The following is a 13001-nucleotide window of genomic DNA, read 5'->3' on the forward strand; positions in this document are numbered from 1 at the left end:
CTCCCAACCCTTTCCCTATAGCTCCTGTAAACGTGTTCAGACTACTTTTTCCCTCTGCCTTTCCCCTACTTGATGGATAAAAGTGCTTGCAAAATTCTGGGACAACAAACATGCTGTTTTGTTTTGTTTTGTTTTGTTTTGTTTTGTTTTTTCTATGTAGCCGTGCTGCTGGTAGCTTAGACCCTATGCTCCAAGATCAGTTCTTGGTTAATGTTTTGGGCTCAATACAACCTTGCTGAAAAAATGATTTCAGTCATGGAAGTTAAAGATTTTTAAGTTTAACAAAAGCAACACAAAAATAGAAATTCAATCAGAGCTTCCTTGATGTATAAAATCTGCAAAAATCAGTTTCAAACCTTCTAAATAGTGGGGAATGGTATAACTTTTCATCTCACAAATATAATCTTTATTCTGTTAAAGAGAAAACCACAGACCCAAAATGGCATTACTCATGCTAAAAGCCCATGATACCTAGATTTAATATCTGATCTAATTGTAGTTTCAACCTCTACCAGAAACACAATCTTAATCGACCAGTCTGGAATTCTGTGGTCAAGCACCATTAAGGAAACTGTCAGAGGAGCTTTCTCCATCCGCCATAGAAAGAAGAGGTAATCTTTATGATTAAAAAACAACACAAAACAGCCCTGGCTGGCGTAGCTCAGTGAATTGAGTGCAGGCTGTAAAGCAAAGGGTTGCAGGTTTGCAGGTTTGATTCCCAGTCAGAACACATGCCTGGGTTGCGGGCCAGGTCCCCAGTGGGGCCACACAAGAGGCAACCATGCATTGATATTTCTCTCGCTCTCTTTCTCCCTCCCTTCCCCTGTCTAAAAATAAACAAAATCTTTAAAAATAAAAACAAAACAAAAAAACCCTTCTGCTCCATTCCCCCAAAGAATAGATTTCCAGGCTCCAAATTAATCTTTTCTTTTGTTAATATTTCCTTGACCCACCCTTCTTCCTATAAAAACCCTTCTAGTTTCTAGATAAGATGTTGCCCAATTCATTAATCACTTAATAAAGCCAATTAGATTCTTCAAACTTACTTGGTTAACTTTTGTTTTTGTAACAATTCCGCTTATGGCAAAAGTAATGCTTCTAAGTGTCTGTTCTCTCATCCTCGTTGGACATTGGGATATATTGACAAAAACAGTGCAGTGTTAGAACCTTCTGAGCAGGTGACATTTTCTGAACTCTGCATGGGGCCCTCTTCAGGTGTGTCATATCTTTTACTATTACTCAAAGTGTGTCCCATCAACCAACAGAAACAGAATCACCTTGGAATTTGTTAGGAATGCAGAATCTCACTCTGGCTGGTGTGGCCCAGCAGGTCGAGTGCCGGCCTGCAAACCAAGGGATTGCTGGTCCATTTGATTCCCAGTCTAGGGCATGCGCCTGGGTTGCAGGCAGGGTCCCCAGTAGGGGGTATGCAAGAGGCAATCACGCAGCGATGTTTCTCTCCCTCTTTTTCTCCCTCCCTTCCCCTCTCTAAAAATAAATAAATAAAATCTTTTTTTAACAAAGAGTAGAATCTCATACCTTACCCCAGACCTTCTGAATTATAATCTGCATTTTAAACAGGATCCCCATATGATTTATGTGTGAATTAAAATTCGGGAGGTACTGATGTAGCTAATTAGAAAGTCTATGGAATTCAATATAAAAATCCCTTGTTTTCAATAATAATAGAAGGTAGTGGTTTTAAGTCTTTATGGGATCTTGGGCTCCTTGGAATGTGCTAAGAACTGAAGTCTCTCCCTGGAAGAAGTACACATATGAACTTGAACATGGCATTTAGCATAAAAGATTTAGAGGAATTCATAGTCTCAAGGTTAAAAGCTAGGATTTTAATTTTCTTCTTTAACCTGGGGGAACACTTTTTAACAGTTCGTATATGAATAGATTGAATGAGTAGAGTATGAACACAACCTAAATCGTTGAGATGTTTGCCTGTGTAGGTTACTTTTTTGTGAAGAAACACAAAAAAACGTAAAAGTTCTTTTTTTCCCCTAGGAACCTAGTCATCAGCAATAATTGCATTTGTAGGTATTGGCAATTAATGTTTCTTCCTTTTGAGGAAAAAATGTAACTTAAAAATTTTGATTTTTGCTCTGGCCAGTGTGACTTGGTTGGAGTGTCGTCCCATACACCAAAAGGTTGTGGGTTGGATACCCAGGTAGGGCACGTACATAATTCACAGTTTGGTCTGGAGGGAGAAAATTCCTGATTAATTTTCAAGCTCTCTGTTGATTATTTTAACATGATAAGGAAGAGAAGTTAAGAGAATATTTACATCCAGGACCATAGGAGCAGAGTAAATAAAAAAAACACTTAGGAAGTCAAAAATGTCCTACTTGAATTTAAATCTGTGCAATACCTGTCTCTTGTCAATGTTTGCTGAGAAGGAGTAAAAGAATCAAGCAACTTAAAATCCAACATGAAGTATCATGGCAGACATTTACAGTGCAATGGAGTTTTCCTTTCATTTCTTAGTCCCCTACTTCTGATAATCAGAGAAATGTGGTCCTTACTAACAGAGGCTTATTTCTCTAACGAAGGCACTTCGTTTCCTCTCAGTCTTTAAAATAATGCATCCATGGCCCTGGTGCCAATATCACTGTGTGTTACTCTTCTTGATTGCCATATGTGCTGGAAAAATCCATCTAAATTCTTTTCATCTGATTTGCATCAGCAATATCTATTTCTGAGGATTATTCATGGATTACCCATAAGTATTCAGAACAATGCTTCTGTGGATCATAATCTTTGCCATATTTGGTTTAGGATTTTGTTTTCTAAATAATTTTCCATTTCCTTTTTCCCATTTAGCATAAGACTTCTCCGGTTTACCATTTGGTCTGCCATTACATTTGTAATCTCATTTAGAGCGAATGGGGCCACCCGTGTAAAAGGCCTGGTCAGCAAGCTGCAGAACATGACACAAATAAAGGGGTTTAACTCAAAATAGAATTTCCCTTTCATTGATTTTTTGAATTAAGCATTTAAAAATAAATTAAGGGTTTTAAAATAAAATAAAACAAAACAAAATGATTTAAAATAAATTATTTTCCTTCAAAATTGAGATTTTATTGATTGTTTTGAGGATAAGTCCACAGACATTTCAATTTGTACACAATTCTTAACACATGTACCAAAACCAAGAAAAGTCATGTAGTTATGATTCTTTTCTAAACAGTTATTCCAGTGAATTTCTGATGAGGCAACTCAAGAGCTGAAAAAATTTCAGCTTTAAATTATAGCTAATATGCTTAGTAATTAATGTTTCAGGAACTGGGATGTAAGACCAGACCCCACATGACACTAGGAGACCCACAAGCAATTCAACCTTTGTGCCCTAGGAGGACCGCAAGTGATCAGGATGGCATCTGAGCCATTGTGCCCCAGGGAGAGAAATTCCAATGCTCAGGATGCAGCTCAAGAATCACGGGTCAGCAGAGGAAAGGATGCTAGAAAAATTGCTGGACTGCAGCTTTCAACTGATTAACCTTTTCCATGAATTCCAAACCCCTTGCCTACTTTTTTTCCCTGAATTCCAAACCCCTTACCTACACTTTTCTTCTCCTTATAAGAAAGGTCAGCTTGAGATAAAATGTTAAGACTGTCTCTTAGGGTACGTGACGTGCTGGCTGCCTTCTCAGACTGCTAGCCATCTGACTAAAGCGCCCATAAAGACTCAATCCTTGTCCTTACTTAATGGTTCTGGTAGTGAGAGGCAGCTGAACGCCGACTTTTCCGGTTTCATTTCCAGCTTGAAATGTGAAGCCTAATTTTCCTTAATAGCGTATCAAGTACCAATATCTTCAAATGTTGATATGTTTTTACATCAAAGTCCTACTAATTCACAATTTGATGTCATGTATACTACATAATCAAATTTTCAATCTTTTACAACACACTAACAAAGTTACTAGGAAAATTGGAGTACCACACCAAGGAAGGATGTTACAGAGTGCGCAAAATTATTATGACAGGGAGAGAGCCAAGATCAAAGAGTGGTTTTCTTTAGGAAACAATTCTACCAAAAACAAGAGAATAGAAGTTAATTTAAGCCTTGGATAATGAGGCTCTGTGAGTGCAGGCTTGCAAACCAAAAGTTCGCTGGTTTGATTCCCAATCAGGACACATGCCTGAGTTGCGGGCCAGTCCTCAGTTGGGCAGGTGTGAGAGGCAAATTGATCGATGTTTCTCTCCCTCTTTCTTCCTTCTCCTCTCTCTAAAAATAAATAAGTAAAATCTTTTTTTAAACCTTAAAAAAGAAATTTAAAGTGGGCAAGGCATTAAATGCACAACTTACTCCAAATTGCCATTTAGTGTGTGTTGTATTATGGAATATAAAGACTACCACATCTATGGAGTGTTAGACAGACATCCAAAGCAATTATTCCTATTCAATATCCCACTATTTTCTGCCTGTACAAAAAAAAAAAACAACAACCAGCAAATGATTTCACCTCTTTAAAAAAAGCATTTACACTTTTTAAAAAAGTGGGATACGGTGGACTTTTCTCCTTCTGGAACTACTGAGACACTTGCCTTTACAAGAGACAGGGACCACTGCTCAGTCATGCTATGCGGTAGTCATGAGACTTGGCTTTTTCTCCTGCTTCATCTGAGGCTGGACTCGCCTCGTTTTTAGCTTCTCCGTTTTCCGCAATAGATCTGTAGGTTCATGGTTGGCCACTTGGGCTTCTTTTCTCTTTGCTCCCGATTTTCCCTTTTGTTTGCACTTCTTTTTTGTCTGTGGATTTATCCTTTCTTGCCGCTTTGTTTGGCTTCGTTTGGCTTTGTTTTCACATTTGCAGAAGCAGGTTTAGCTGACAACATCACCACCCTCCTCTTGAGCTCCTCTGTGGTTTCTGGGTTGGCGTGCATTGTGGAGGCAGGCTGAGACTTGCCTGGAGCCTTCCCAAACATGGGCAGCACGGCCACTTCTCCCAACACCCAGACTGCTTGGACCTGCAACAAGAGTGGTGGGAGAACCCAAATATTAAGTTTTAGGTAACCCCCCCACCTATCAAAATTCTCTGAATGTTTCATTAGTGAATGTTTCATTAGTTTCTTAGAAAGTATTTTCTTCAATGTTTTCTGGAAGCTATCTTTTTGAAAGTGGGTCATTCACATTTTCTTAGCCTACTTCATTAAAGTTGTTTTTCTTTTTAATCCTCACCTGAGGACATTTTTTAATTGCTTTTAGAGAGAGAGGAAGGGAGAGAGAGAAACTTTGATGCAAAAGAGAAGCATTGGCCCTGGCTGGTGTGGCTCAGTGGATTGAGTGCTGACCTGTGAACCAAAGGGTCGCCATCTTTTTTTTCTTCCCCGTGTGATGTCCTCCTGTTCTTTCCCCCCAACATTGTTCAGCTAGATGTGAATCCAAGTTATAAAGAGGAGGAAAAAGTTGCCAAATGGCCACAGTTTGTTTAAAAGAGTCTATGTTTAAGATAGCACCCAGCTTCTGCTCAGGAAGTGGCCTTCTCTAACAAACAAGTAGCAGTCCAGCTGCTTTAGCAGGTTAGCCACAAGGAAAAGTATCCAGGGGCTGCAGGGCTGCCAGCTACAAACCACTTGGGAACCAACAGATAGGATCAAAAAAAAGAGAATCATAGATCAAGCACCCAGTTGTGTTTCCTGCTATCGGTGAGGAGGGCAGAACAGTCAAAAATAACCGTGGCAAGTGAGCAGACTACAGGCAACATGGTAAAGCAGGAAGGGGTGCCTGGAGCAGAAAGCTGGACTCCTGGAACTCCAGAAAGTCCTGCTTAGTAACCAAGTAATCTCACATCTTGTTTCTTTGTTTAAGGGATTATTATTAGCATTATTATTTTATTCTCACTTGAGAGAGAGGGGAAGGGAGAGAGAAAAATATCAACATGAGAGAGAAACATCAGTCAGTTGCCTCCTGCATGTGCTCTAGCTGGGGATTGAACCCACAACCTAGGCATGTGTCTTGACTGGGAATTGAATCCGTGACCTTTTGTTGTATGGGACAACGCTCTAACCAACTGAGCCACAATGGCCAGGGTTCACACATCTTATTTCTTGAAGGACAAAGTTAAATGCTTAGTAGGCTTTTCATATTTACACATTTTTCTATGGTGTTTCCTATTATAATTGTTAGTATTTAGGAAAACATTCAATTTGTATTTAATTATTTTGTGCCTGGTCCCCATTTCAAACTCTTTATAGACTCAATTGTGTTTCAATACATCTTTGGATTCTTGCACATAACAGTGATTTTGGTTTTGCCTTTCCAATAATTATCTCCTACTTTTGTTTATATTTTATCACATTGCTTCATACTTCCAGGGCAGTATTAAACCATTGCAATAAATGTGGAATAGTTGTTAACTCCGTTTTATGGAAATGCTTCATCTGATTATAAGTTGGGAACCATGGTGGGTTTCATTGTGTTCCCCTCAAAAAACTGTTAAAATCCTAACCTTTGGCACTTGTGAATGTGCCCTCATTTGGGAATAGGGTCTTAGCGGATGTAGTCAAGTTAAGGGGAGGTCCTATTGGGTCAGGGTGGGCCTTAAACCCAGTGACCATTGTCCTTCGAAAGAGAAGGGGACATGGAGTCACACACAAACACAGAGAGAAGAAAGAGATGGCTACGTGAAGGAAGCTGATGGCAAAAAGTGGAGTGATGACATGGAAGCCAAGGGAAGCTGAGGGTTTTGCGTGCCACCAGCTTGACCACGGAACCAGATTGAAGCGGTCCTATCCTGTGAAATAAGACACTGAGCTGTTTTTCAGAGACAACAGACCAAAGCCAAAAGTCATGCATCAGAAGCATATGCAAAGGAGAGAACTTTGACCTTCAGGTGCACCTGGAACAAAAGTCTCACACCTTGCCTCCCCCTCCTCCCACACCGCCCATAGAACCACAGGACTTGGTGAGACAGTATAGGGACTCAGGCCGGCAGTGAAACAATACTGGATGGCCAGGAAGGCAAGTTGAGACCAGGTGGCTAAGAGGCATGGAAACTACTGTTCCTCGTGCTCAGTTTATCAAAGTTTGGCTGCTATACAACCCTCCTGGGATGACCATAAGGAGCAACATGGCCATCTTGCCACCAAGGGCAAGACAGTCATGAAGCAACCTGAGAGAAGGAGGAAGTAACCCCACCCAGACTTGGAAAATTCCCCTCCCCAAACCCTTCACAAGCCCGCCTTTTTGCACAAGTCAGCTTTGTCTCCACTTTATAAAAGTATCCAAGCAGGGCCACTCCTCAAGCCAGCTCAGAGGATCTTTCCTCTGTGCTGCCTCCCTTTCTGCTCAAGTATAAGCTTAATAAAATGTCTGGAAATTCCTCTATGGTTTCCTCTCAATTTCTATCTTGGGAAAATCAAGAACCACAAGGCAGGTAACATTGGGACATCACTGGAACTTCAACACTGGAAGCCTTTCTAAAGTGAAGGGTCTGTTGTTCAGGAAGATTCAGTGCTAATGCCCCTTACCATTAATAACAAGCTCCAAGGTCTTCCAGTTAAATCTTGCCCCACCAACAGTTCTGCATATCTATTCCCCCCTAAACACTGAAAACCCCACCCAAATCCTGGATTGGGGAGGTCTGGATTTTGAGCATTAGCTTCCTCTTCTCCTACGTGGCACCATTCATCATAAAATAGCCAATCCTTCTCCAGTGCAATTCTGTGTTTAGTGGCTGGCTGTCCTGGCACCAGGTGGTAATACTACCGGAAGCTAGTACGAGGAAAGAAAGGACTCTTCCCCAGAGCCTTCAGAGGGGACATGGCCTGGACAAAACCTTGATTTAGAATATCTAGCCTCCTATCGTTTAAGCTATCTATTCCTAGAAAACTAATGCTGTTAATATTGTTGGTGCTTTAACAGAGATATTTAACAAGAACATGTTCACTTCTTTTTTATTGTGATTTCTACAAAACAATATTCAACTAAGTCAATTTGAAGATCTAATTGGCTTTAGTAAGCAATTCATGAATTGGGCAGCACACTGCCCAGCAACTAGAAGGGCACTCTGAAAAGTTGTGCAAAATGGAGGGTTTTTATAGGAAGAAAGGATTGTTGGGGGGCCCAGATGTCTTTTCTTTGGGGAAATAGAACAGAATGTTTTTTATCTGCAAATTGCCTCTTCTTTCTTTGGGGGATGGAGAGGGCCCATATGCGAGATCACCTTACCAGTGCTTGACCACAAAATCCCAGACCGGTTGATTAAGCTTATGCTTTTGGGAGGGGTTGAAACTGTGGTTAGATCAGACATTAAAACTCCATTTGGTATCCTGGACTTTTAGCATGCATGACACCATTTGGGGCCTGTGGTTTTCTCTTAACATGATGTTTTAGAAAATCACAAGCAATGAATACTCTTTTATCTAATGAATACTTGCTAAATATTTATATATTTTAGATTTGAAATGTCTTATATTCACATAGGTAGTTTTAATATAAATCCATAAACATGATAATAGGTATATATCCTGGATTTTATGTTTTTTATATTGCGGTCTTTTTTCCCTTCTTTGTTTGCTTGACACTGTGCTCCCCTCTTGCTGCCTGCCCATCTACGTCGCCCTGACCCGCACAGCCTGGTATCTGGTCAATGCTTTTCTCTTCCCCCGCCCCCCACATGCACAGGTCATACGTACTATACACATATCTACAAATATACAGATAATTGCACAACATATTCATACACACACATAAATGTACAGGGATTTTCTCTTCCTTTGTTTTTCGGAAATGAAATATTACACATGTGACAGTCAGTTGTATGTGTCAATGTATTTTACCCTATCAAACACTAATACAGGTGTTGTGATGATATGTTGTACATGTGGTTAAAATCCATAATCAGTAGCTTTATAAGTAACATCCTAGATAATCTAAGGGGGTGTGGCCTTACCCAGTCAGTTGAAAGGCCTTAAGAGCAGAACTGGTACTTCAGGAAAAAGAAGAAATTCTGCTTGTGAACTGGAGCTGCAGCCTGAGCCAGAGATTTCAGGGTTGCCTTTCCTGATGGGCTGCCCTACGAATTTTGTGCGTGCCTCACCAGCCTCCACAATCCCATGAGCCAACTTCGGCGATAAGTCCCCTGATGTATGTCCCCACTGATTCTGTTTCTGTAGTTGAGTCCTGACTGATGCAACACACTTTGTTTTTTTTGTCATTTTGCCTTTTTTATATAATAATATTTCTTGAAAATAGCCCATGGATATGGCTATCATTCCTTTTCTTTAATCACTACACAATGTTCTACGGTGTGGATGTACTGTTGTGTTTTGATTATTGTCAGTTTTATGCCATCATGAAAAATCCTGCATTAAAGACCTGATATTGATGGGCTTTTTTCCTTTAAGACAGAATTGCAGAATGGAGATTATTGAGTTGAAGGACTTGATAAGTGTCTCCTAAAATTGAATACAAATGTATCCATATTTATACATATATATGTATCCACACTTAATTTTAATTGACATTACTACCTTGCCTTCCCAAAAGACTGCAGCAATTCATAATGCCACTTGCATTATATGAAAGTGCTCTAGCAATACATGCTACTTTTTAAAAAAACTTTTTTCTGATGAATATAAAGTAATATCTAATAATTAATTTCTATTTCCTTGATGCTTAAAGTTTGCAAATCTTTTAATATGGTTTTAAAAATATTTTTAGATTTTATTTACTTATTGTAGAGAGAGGGGAAAGGAGGGAGAAGGCGAAGGAGTGTAACATCGATGTGAGAGAGAAACATCAATCACTTGCATCTCTCACACACCCTGACCAGGGAACAAACCCGCAGCCCAGGCATGTGCCCTGACTGGGAATCGAACTGGTGACTTTTTTTTTTGTGGAGCAATGCCCAACCCACTGAGACACACCTGTCAGGGCTTTGATATACTTTTGGGCATTTGGATTTGCTCTTCCCTGTCATTTTATTAGTGCCCTTTGTTTATTTTACCTTTGGGTTGTTTGCTTCTTTTTAACACTTTATAGGAAATTACTTTTTGTTCTCTGTACAGCATAAATGTTAATGTATTGTTTATGGACTTTGTTTATAGTTTCTATATCTGTAGTTTTTATTTACATGTAATTAAAATATACCTATTGCTTCCATTATAACTTTTTTTTTTCCATTAGAGCTTCTTGGCTTCAGATTGTGGTGAATAAGCTTACCAATGTCTCTAGAGAGGTGGTACACAGCATATCCTAGATTGTTTTAGAAGATTTTTATTGTTCTATGTTATATTTTAGTCTTTAGTATTTTTGTTTATGTTACATTTACCTAAAAAAACCTAAGAGGCTTTGGTAAATCTTAATTATAAACAATTGGAGATTAAATTCTCCTTTTCAAATTCTTAACCAATTTAAAAATTTTCTTGACTTATAATTGTCAGAAATTCTAAAAACAATATTAACAGCTTCATTGAGATATAACGGATACCCATTAAACCACACATGTTTAAAGTGGGCAACTTAATGAGCTTTGTAATGCTCATATGTGCACGTCCATGAATCTGTCACCACAATCAAAAGGAGGACACATTATTATTAATAATATTATTATTAATATTAAATTATTATTATTATCATTATTTTCAAAAGTTTTGTTTTTGACCTCTGTAATTCCTCCCCACACCCACCTACCCAGGGAATCATTGGTCTGCTTCCTAGTACTACTGATCAGTTTGCATTTCCTAAAATTTTACATACATGGAATCATAAAGTGAGTGCTCTTTTTTTTCTCTTGGTCTGGCTTAGTTTACTCAGCATAATTACTTTGAGATTAATTTATGTTGTTGCATGTGCTGATAGTTTATTTCTTTTTATTGCTCCATTGTATGGATATAACAGGATGTATTTACCTATTCACCTGTTAATGGACATTCCATTCAGTGTCGGTTCTCACAGAGCAGTGTTTGAACACCGAGACTAGGCTTTTCCACACACTTTGCATTCATGTTTATTGCCTGTATGGGTTCTCATGTGTACAGTAAGCAGTGTGATTCAAGAGAAGGCTTTTCTACCCTCAGTATGTTCATAGATTGTCTCTCCTATCTAAATGTTGTAATATTTAATGGGGTATAGCTTCTGCCTGGAGATTTTAGCACATTCATTGTATTTATAGAGTATCTCTCAAATACAAATTTCCATTTGTCATCAAATGCTTTTTCACCTTCCTCACATGCATAGGGCTTAGGTCCAGTATGACTTCTCTGGTGTCTAATGATGCTTGACTTCTGAATAAAAGCTTTCTCATATTTATTACAGTCATAAGATTTCACTCTTATATGGACTATCTGATAAATAATGAGTTTTTCTTTTCCTTTTGGCTGAAGATTTCCTACATTCATTACATTCCTTGAGTTCCCCCCCACCCCAGTATGAACACTTTTATCTTTAATGAGGTATTGCTTCTAGCTAAAGATGCTTTCACATTGATTTCCTTCAGGAGTTTCTTTCCAGTATGAATTTTCTCATGATCTGTGAGATCTGATTTATTACTGAAGGCTTTCCCACATTCTTTATATGCACAGGGTTTCTCTCCAGCATGTCTTCCATGGTGTCTACTGAGTCTTGATGTTTGAATAGAAAGTTTCCCACATTCATAAGTTTTTTTTAGAATGATGAGTATGAAGTTTTTCTATTACAGCTGAAGGCTTTTCACACGTAGCACTTTTACATGATTTCTAATCTAGTGCATTCTTAAATGTAGAGTGAGGGATGAAATTCAAGAGAACACTTGGGCCTTGATCAGTGTGGCTCAGTTGGTTGGGTATTGTTCAGCAAAATGAAAGGTTACTGGTTTGATTCCAGGTCAGGGTACATGCTGGCCAATCCTGGTTGGCGTGAGTGAAGAAGAAACTGATTGATCTTTCTCCCTCCCTTTCCCTCACTCTAAAAATAAATAAAATTTTTTAAATTAAAAATAAGAGCTCTGGCTGGTGTGGCTCAGTGGATTGAGCATGGACTGTGAACAAAAGGGTTGCCAGTTTGATTCCCAGTCAGGGCACATGCCTGGGTCCCAGGCCAGGTTCCCGGTGTGGGCCATGTGAGAGGCAACCACACATTGATGTTTCTCTCCCTCTCTTCCTCTCTCTCTAAAATATATATAGATATAAAAAGAGCACACTTAGGGGGAGGGAGAGAGAGAGGGAAGGAGAGAGAAAACACTTGACTATATTTAGCACTCACATGAATGCACGCTATCCATTATGCATTTTCTTACGACCTCTGAGGTATTGCTTCAGGTTAAAGGTTTGTCCATGTTCATTATATTCATAAGTTTTTCTCCAGTATGATATTTTTAATGTTTGAGGAAATTTGATCTGGCTGGAGGCTTTCTAACATCCTTACATGTCACAGTTTCTCTTTTCTATTAATTTGCAGGTATATGTTGACACTGTATTTGTAAGAGAAAACCTCTCTCACAATGATTACTCTTCTCTTTTATGTACTGATTTTTGGGAGCAGGGAGGAGAGAAGGGGAGAGAGAGAGAGAGAGAGAGATTTGCTGCTCCACCCATCCATGCACTCATTGGTTGCTTCTTGCATGTACCCTGCCAGAGATTGAACTGGCAATCTTGGCCCAAAACTTTGGCACATGGGGTTGACACTGTAACCAACTAAGCTACCTGGCCAGGGCACAATTATTACTCTTAAATGAGATTCTACAAATGAGAGGAACCACAGTATACCCATATCCATAATAATTCTTGCTTGCAGAGAAACATTGTTTGGTGGCTTCCCATTTGCACCCCAGTTGGGGATGGAACCTTCAACCCAGGTATGTGCCTTGACCGGGAATGGTACCCACAACATTTTGGTGTATGCTTCAACCAACTGAACCACCCTGCCAGGGATTTTACAAAATTAAAATCCATTTTCTAAATTGGGTTGTTTGTTTGGTGTTGAGTTGTGTAAGGTCTTTACATATTTTGAATGTTAACCCTTTTTTAGAGCTGTTGTTTGCAAATGTCTTCTCCCATTTGATTGGTTGCCT

This window comes from Phyllostomus hastatus, unplaced genomic scaffold (assembly GCF_019186645.2).
Source record: "Phyllostomus hastatus isolate PE091 unplaced genomic scaffold, TTU_PhHast_1.1 phas_scaffold_193, whole genome shotgun sequence".
NCBI classification, from domain to species: domain Eukaryota; kingdom Metazoa; phylum Chordata; class Mammalia; order Chiroptera; family Phyllostomidae; genus Phyllostomus; species Phyllostomus hastatus.